This window comes from Petaurus breviceps, unplaced genomic scaffold (assembly GCF_028583685.1).
Source record: "Petaurus breviceps papuanus isolate PSGF00001 unplaced genomic scaffold, PetGlider_PUasm1.0 91041, whole genome shotgun sequence".
Taxonomy (NCBI): Eukaryota; Metazoa; Chordata; class Mammalia; order Diprotodontia; family Petauridae; genus Petaurus; species Petaurus breviceps.
The window spans coordinates 40,234,709-40,242,276 of record NW_027187400.1 but is presented as its reverse complement, the minus strand read 5'-3'; the positions used below and the strand labels follow the sequence as shown (position 1 = coordinate 40,242,276).

General features: G+C 47.4%; 2 protein-coding genes across 3 annotated transcripts in view; both read right to left on the bottom strand.

Moving 5' to 3' along the window:
* The window catches only part of LOC138154020 (zinc finger protein 850-like), a 78,531-nt gene extending 78,215 nt beyond the window's left edge, over window positions 1–316 (bottom strand). The window contains exon 1 of the mRNA XM_069078456.1: window positions 229–316. The gene's annotated coding sequence lies outside the window, so the exon portion shown is untranslated. The remainder of the gene's footprint in view (window positions 1–228) is intronic.
* The window catches only part of LOC138154540 (cytochrome c oxidase subunit 7A1, mitochondrial-like), a 259,360-nt gene that overhangs the window by 122,507 nt on the left and 129,285 nt on the right, over window positions 1–7,568 (bottom strand). The gene's annotated exons all lie outside the window — the stretch shown is intronic.

Genomic DNA, 7,568 nt, shown 5'->3' with positions numbered 1-7,568 from the left:
GATGGGGAGGGATGGGGAGATGGGGAGGGATGGGGAGATGGGGGAGATGGGGAGGGATGGGGGAGATGGGGAGGGATGGGTGAGATGGGGGAGATGGGGAGGGTCTGTGGGGGAGTCCTGGAGGGGGGTCGGGGGGCTCCGGGGCAGGATGGGGATGACGGGGCAGGGGAACCTCTCTTGTCTCCGCGGGCCGGCGCCCCCCGGCCCAGGTCTCCCCACCAGCGTCACCTTGGTCGCTGCCACCGTGGTCCAGCGCTCTCTTTGGCAGCCCGCACCGCCGCGCCTGCGCAGGAACAGCTCCTGAAGAGCCCATCCAGGCTGGTCCCAGAATCCTCCTCGCGCTGTCAAAGCCTCCGCAGGGGGACTGCGGCCCACGTGGGTGAGGCTGAACACCAAGGATGCTGGGAAGTGAAGTCCAGAGGACTCCGGCACAGGCGCACTGCCACACTGCTGGGCTAGGGAGTCAGAAGCAAGCCTATACACCCAGGGCGAGTGGAGGCGGGGGTTTTGTACAGATGGTCCCCTCCAGCTCTAAACCTAGGATTCCGCGAACCTCTTCTCCGTGTAGACAGCTCTCCTGGAGCGCTAAAAACGCACCTCTAACAACCCAGGGGGCGTCCCCATTTGCATTATCCCCAAAGAACACTTCTCAGTGGGCTGGAGGTAGGTCTCTAATGGGGTGACTCAGGGAGCCATGCTTGGCCCCAAGGGAAAAACATTTTACTCAAAGGCTTGAGAAGCAAAGGTGGAACAGAGGACGGAGAGCTGTGCTCAGTCAAGAAGCCCTGGGTTCAAGTTCTGCCCCTAACACAGATAACCTGGGTGACTGGGTGAGCCACTTAACCTCCCCCTGCTCTAAGCACCTCTACAAGTAAAAATTGCAGAGCAGGGGCAGATGTGCATACATAAAGAGAGTTCCCTATACTGATGAAAGTCAATATGCGGTTATTAAGCACCTACTGTATGTCAGGTTCTGTGCCAAGTGCTGGGGATACAAAGGCAAAAAAATACAGCCCCCCCCCTCAAGGAGCTCCCAGTCTAATGGGGGAGACAAATTATGAACACATAAGCTAGAGCCACAGTACAGTGGAGTTAATTTCAGAGAGAAGGTGCTAGCACTGAGGAAGATGTGAAAGGCTTGCTGCTGTAGAAGATGGGGTTTTAGCTGAGATTAGATGGGAGCCAGAGGGTGAAGACACAGAGGGAGAGCATCCCAGGTGTTGGGGAGAAGCGAAGAAAAAGTTCTGAATGAGGAGACAGAGCTTGGTGTATGTGTGAGGAACAGCCAGGAGGCTGATGTCCTTGGAGGTGAGTGAGGAGTAAGAAGGGGGGACCAGGCTATGAAACGCCAAAAAACCCAGAGGATTTCCTCTTTGATCTTGAAGGTGATAGGGAGCCACTGGAGGTAATTGAATGAGGGTAGGGTGGGGAGGAAAGTTGCATCCTATCAGATATAACCAGATCAGCTGGACAGCCAAGTAGAGGCTGGACTGGAGTGGTCAAGGAGACCAGCCAGCAGACTATCTCAGTAGTCCAGGACTGAGGTGACGAGAATCTGCACCAGGATGATGGCATTGTCTGAGGACCGAAGAAGGGATATAAGAGAGATGTTTTGTTGTTGTTCACTGGTATCAGACTCTTTGTGATCCCATTTGGGGTTTTCATGGCAGAGATACTGGAGGGGTTTGCCATTTCTTTCTCCAGTTCAGTTTACAGATGAGGAAATTAAGGCAAATAGATGACTTGCCCAGGGTCACCTCACTAGGAAGCGTCCAAGGCTGGATTTGAACTCAGAAAGTTAAGTCTTTCTGACTCCAGGCCTGGTGCTCTATCCACTATGGCACCACCTAGAGGCCTCAGGAGAGATGTTACTAAGGTAGGATTGACAGGACCTATCAAAAGATGGAATATGGGAGGTGAGTACAAGTAGAAGTGAGGAGTCAAGGATGGGACCTAGGTTGTAAGCCTGAGTGACTGAGAGGATGGTCACTTCCTCATTAGTGACAGAAGTTAGGAAGAGGAAGGTTTGGGGGAAAAGATAATGATTTCTGTTTTAGATATGTTGAGTTTAAGATGTCTATGGGACATCCAGTTTGAGATGTACAATAGGCAGTTGAAGATGTGAGACAGGAGATCAGGAGAGAGGTAAGGGCTGGATGAAAAGATCTCAGAATCACTTGTGGAGAGACGATGAAGGATGAAGGAATACATGGGGGCCGATGAGATCACCATTCAAAATAGTACCGAGGGAAAAGAGAGTCCAGGACAGAGCCTTGGGGGACATCCATAGTTGGCATATTTGGCCTGGAAGAAAATTCAGCAAAGGAGACTGAGAAATAGGGGGTCAGGAAAGCAAGAGAACCAGGAGAGTATCAAGGAGAAGGGAGCGATCAACAGTGTCAAAGGCTGCAAAGAAGTCAGGGGCAATGAGAAAATACCATCAGATTTGGCAATTAAGAAATTATTTGGAGAGTTTCAGTTGAATGATGAGGTTAGAAATCAGATTTGCAGGTTTAGAAGAGACTGAGAAAAGATGAAGTATAGGCATTAAGGGAAGGCAATTATTTTTTCAAGGAATTTATCCATGAAAGGAAGGCGAGTGATAGGATGCTAGTCCTCAGGGGGAGTGTAGTCGGTGAAGAGGAGTGGAAGGATTGGAGGTCTCAAGGTAGACAAATAACTGGGTTAAGGATTGTAAGACAGAGAGGGAAAGATCTTTTAAATTATGATCAGGTAAAGGAATTTCAGAGTTCATGTACAATGAATTTGTGAATGATGTCAAGATCGTCTCTGTGTAGCAGAGGTGGGATGGTCATGGGAAATGAATGAATTAAGGAACTGGGAAGTTAGGATGGTTGAGGAAGTATAAATATGTATGTTAAATCCCTTAATACAAGGGCAGGGATTGAGGAAGAAAGATCAAGAATCAGTCATCAAACTCACTGAGAAAGAAGGAGAGTGTCTTTTAGGTCTGTAGTCACCAGAATCTTGATTGGGTCATAGACATGGATTGAATTAATCTCAATGATGAGAGGTTACAGAAGTGATGGTGTTAGTGGGAGAGTCTGATAGTAGCATTGGGGAGAATGCAGCTACATGGCATAGTGCCAGGCTAAATGAGTGGTGGGCCAATATTAGTGATCTGTAAGGAAGGGCATCTATGATGAATTCAGGAAAGCCCACCATTGTCTGTCCTTGTCCTCCATTCTTCAGAAGCTGTGCACATGTTCTTGTTCTCCAAAATAACCAAACAGGACCGAGAACCTGAGGTCAGGCTGAGCATGAAACAGCCTCCTAGCCGTCTGACCTAATGGGACCTGAGAGGTCAGGCCAAAAAAAAAAAACCCAAAAAAACAAAAAACACACCTCCAAGGCACTTGGAGAACAAGAAGGCAATGCAATAGGGAAAGAGAGAGGCTTACGAATGTTCCATTCCCAGCTGGAGAAGAGCTTGAGATTAGCAGTGCTTCTGGTGTCAGGGAACCATAAAAATGAAGAGGTTACCCATAAAGAGGGTTAGGGTTGCTCTGGAGACCCCAAAATACCAACACGCCGGATCCTGCTGAATGAATTTGACTCAAGTCTTCTCAGCCAAAGAAAAATAAAGTTTATTAAAAGTTTGCTTGCATTGGACACAGAGTAAGCCTGTGCTAGGTCATTCTATGGCTCTCTCACACACACAGAGGGAAGATGGGGTCTTATATACAGAAGGTTGTGGAAGGGATCTAGGGGTGGTGTAGAGAAGGAGTTTGAGGAGGGTCTTCAGGAGAAGTCTGGATGAGGTCCATGAGTGATTAAGGGTGGGAATTTGCTGAAGGCTACCTGGAGACAGACAATGGTGGGCTAGGGCAGTTCTAGGGTGGGACAGGAGGATCAAGGGTGGGAAATTGCTGGACAAAGGAGAGCTAAAGACTTGGGCAGAGCCACAACTTAAGGCCCATGGCCTCAGGCAAATGCCTTACCAGGGAAGATTCCAGGAGAGCTCTAGGGGCTCCCAGAGCCTGCACCTCATCAAACTGACCTATTTTCCTCCAGGCCATAGGTGGCTGGCTTTGAGCACAAGGCTCCCCCTGTCTTTTCAGTGTTTGCTCTTCTGTTTCAGGGCCTGAGCAACAGCCTTGAGGTAGAAGTGGCAGGGCTTCAGACCTGGCAAGCTCAGGGAAAGTGGTCTGCCCTAGTATGGAGCTGCCTGGAGTGGGCTCAGCAGAGATGCCCTGCCTGGCAGGAACCAGCCCAGCCGAGCAGCAGATGGCCTGTGAGGCCATGCCCTGGGAGGAGTCCAAACAGGGAGAGAACTCAGAAACTAGCTCTTTGGCCACGCGTGCATACCTTACATGGGTCCCCTTTGGATTTTTTTTTTTTTTACTATTGCTTATCTGTAGAACTCTTCCTTTTAAACCCAACCCCTGGGCACTGGCCTTCTGGGAAAATACTAAACCAGAAGATACCTCCCTTATATTTTCTATATGTGGTAACCTCCATCAGACCTAAGATGAGGGAGCTTCCTCACCATTATCACGGGCAGGTCACCACCCCACAAGGGGATATAGTCCTATGTGCCCAAACGGTTTTACAATACAGACTGAGAACTCTGAGGTTAAGTAGAAGCCACCCTCTGGGGACCCCAACCTGGTGACTATGAATGGCCAGTTAGGGAAGTGTGCAAAAGAGAATGCTACAACAAAAATATTCAACCCGAAAACAATCAAGATCAAAACAGGAATAGGAAACAAGCCAGGCTCCAAACAGAGCAGGCTGGGTTGCCCTTGGGGAAGAGACAAGCTTTTTTTTTAATCTTGTTTTTTTTGGAGGGGGGCAGGCAAGGCAATTGGGGTTAAGTGATTGCCCAAGGTCACACACCTAGTGAGTGTGTCAAGTGACTGAAGTCACATTTGAACTCAGATCCTCCTGACTCCAGGGCCTGTGCTCTATTCACTGTGCCACCTAGCTGCCCCTGGGATCTTTTTCAAGAGGCGATGAGTGAATTCTTTCAATTTCTATTTTGCCCTCTGGTTCTAGAATATCAGGGCAATTTTCCTTGAGAATTTCTCGAAGGTTGATTTTTAGGCTTTTTTTTTTTAACATAGCTTTCAGGTAGTCCAATAATTTTTAAATTATCTTTCCTAGATCTATTTTCCAGGTCACTGGTTTTTCCAATGAGATATTTCACATTGCCTTCTATTTTTTCATTTGTTTGGATCTGTTTTATAGTATCTTGATTTCTCATAAAGTCATTAGCTTCCATTTGCTCCAATCTAATTTTGAAGGAATTATTCTCTTCAGTGAGTTTTTTAAATTCCTTTTCCATCTGGCCAATCAACTTTTTAAGGCATTCTTCTCCTCATTGGCTTTTTGGGCCTCTTTTGCCATTTGAGTTAGTCCATTTTTTAAGGTGTTATTTACTTCGGTCAGATTGACTCTTTTTTCATGATTTTCTTGCATCATTCTCATTTTTCTTCCCAATTTTTCCTCCACTTCTCTTACTTGATTTTCAAAATCCTTCTTGAACTCCTCCATGGTCTGCAATTAGTTCATATTTTTCTTAGAAGCTTTTGATGCAGGAGTTTTGACTTTGTTGTCTTCTTCTGGTTCCTTGTTTTGATCCTTTTTGTCCCCAAAAAAGGATTCTATGGTCTGTTTGTGCTTCCTCTGCTTGCTCATCTTGCCAGCCAATGACTTGACTTTTGAGCTCTTTGTCATGGTAGAACTCTGCTTCCAGAGTGGAGAGAGCTGTGTCCCAAATTGCTGGGGTTTTCATAAATGTTGTCAGAGCTGTTGTCAGAGGTCTGAGGAGGACACCCTCTCTATAGCCACCACAAGCTCTGGCAAGCTAGAGTTCCTTACCCCAGGACCACCACCCAAGACTGCGACCCAGATCCAAGCAGGTCAAAGCAAGAGTGGTTACCCTCCAAATGGTCACTTGGTCCCCCTACGATCTACAGGCCAGGAGCTCTGGAGGCAAACATGGGGCAGCAGCTGCTGCCCCCTCTCACCCCAGGGACAAGGGCCGGACCATGGTCTTCTCTCACACAGTTTCAACAGAGTTCCCTATAGACCTTTTACTTTCTCTTTGGTGTTTATGGGTTGAAAAGCCTGGAAACCACCACAGCTACCAGTGACTCATCCTGAAATCTGCTCTGGCCAGTCTGTGCCACTGGTTGGGGCCACCCTGGGTGTGGGCCAGTAAGGCTCATGCAGGACTGCGCTCAGCTCCCAGCCTGGTGCAATAGACCCTTCCTGTTGGCCTGCCAGGCTTTCTTCAGTGGGAAATTTGTTTTTCTCTGTCACTTTGTGGGTTCTATAGCTCTAAAATTTGTTTAGAGTCATTTTTTTTACAGGTATTAGAGGTGGTTGGAGCGGAATCTCAAGGAAGTTCCTGCTTTGGCACCTCCAAAACAAATGAGTGCTAAAATGATCCTATCAGAGTGGGAAGATGCTTATAATGATATCACAAGTATCAATGATTAGGAAGCCAAGGGAGAAGATAGTATCCCATCCAGGAGAAATAGCAAGGGAAGGCTGACAGTAGGGTCAAGGGCTCAAGATGTGAAAGAAGATCTCTGGATCTGAGCAGCTAGGTGGCACAGGGGATAGAGCACTGGGCCTGGAGGCAGGAAGACCTGAGTTCAAATGCAGCCTCAGACAGTTCCTAGTTGTGTGACCCTAGGCAAGTCATTTAACTCTGTTGGCCTCAGTTTCCTCCAATGTAAAATGTGAATAATAATAATAGCATCTATGTGGGGTGGCTAGATGGTGCAGTGAATAGAGCACTGACCCTGGAGTCAGGAGGACCTGAGTTCAAATCCAGCCTCAGACACTTAACACAAAACTAGCCATGACCTTGCGCGAGTCAATTAACCTCAAATGCCCTACCTTCCCCCTTCCAAAAAAAAAAAATAATAGCATCTATCTCCCAGGGTTGTTATGAGACACAAATAAGATAACATTGATAAAACATTTAGCACAATGCTTGGTACATAGTAGGCCCTTAATTAATAACTGCTTATTTCCTTCCTTCACTGTTGACCTTAGGAAGATGAGTGGGCACAGCTCTAGGGTGGGTGGGAAGGGCACTGAATCTGACGTCAGAGCATCATGGTTAAAATTCTTTTCTGTCACTGAATGCCTGTGTATAGCCTTAGGGAAGGCCTCAGTTTCTCCATCTGCAAATTAATGGATTTGGATTTTATTTCTAAGGTCCCTTCCAGCCCTAAAGTCTATGAGTAGAATGACTTTGATAAAACATGGGAAAACCCATTCCAAGCTGGAGTGTTGGTCTGAGATTCCTGGACAGAGTTGGCTCACAACACAGACACAGACACACACACACACACACACACACACACAACATAAAACCTTTATTCATGGGACTTGGCACTTTTGGGGTGTTAAATACTTTCTCCCTGCTGCCCTGAACAGAAGCTGATATCTGGGAAAAAAAGGGCTGCTTGTTCAACAAGGGCCATGCTGTAGACCAGGAAGTGGGATGTTCAGCTCAGGAGGTGCCAAGACGCAGCAAGGTGTAGCAGCAAGCACCCCAAGCGTCCTCAGGGTTTGCAGCTACCACA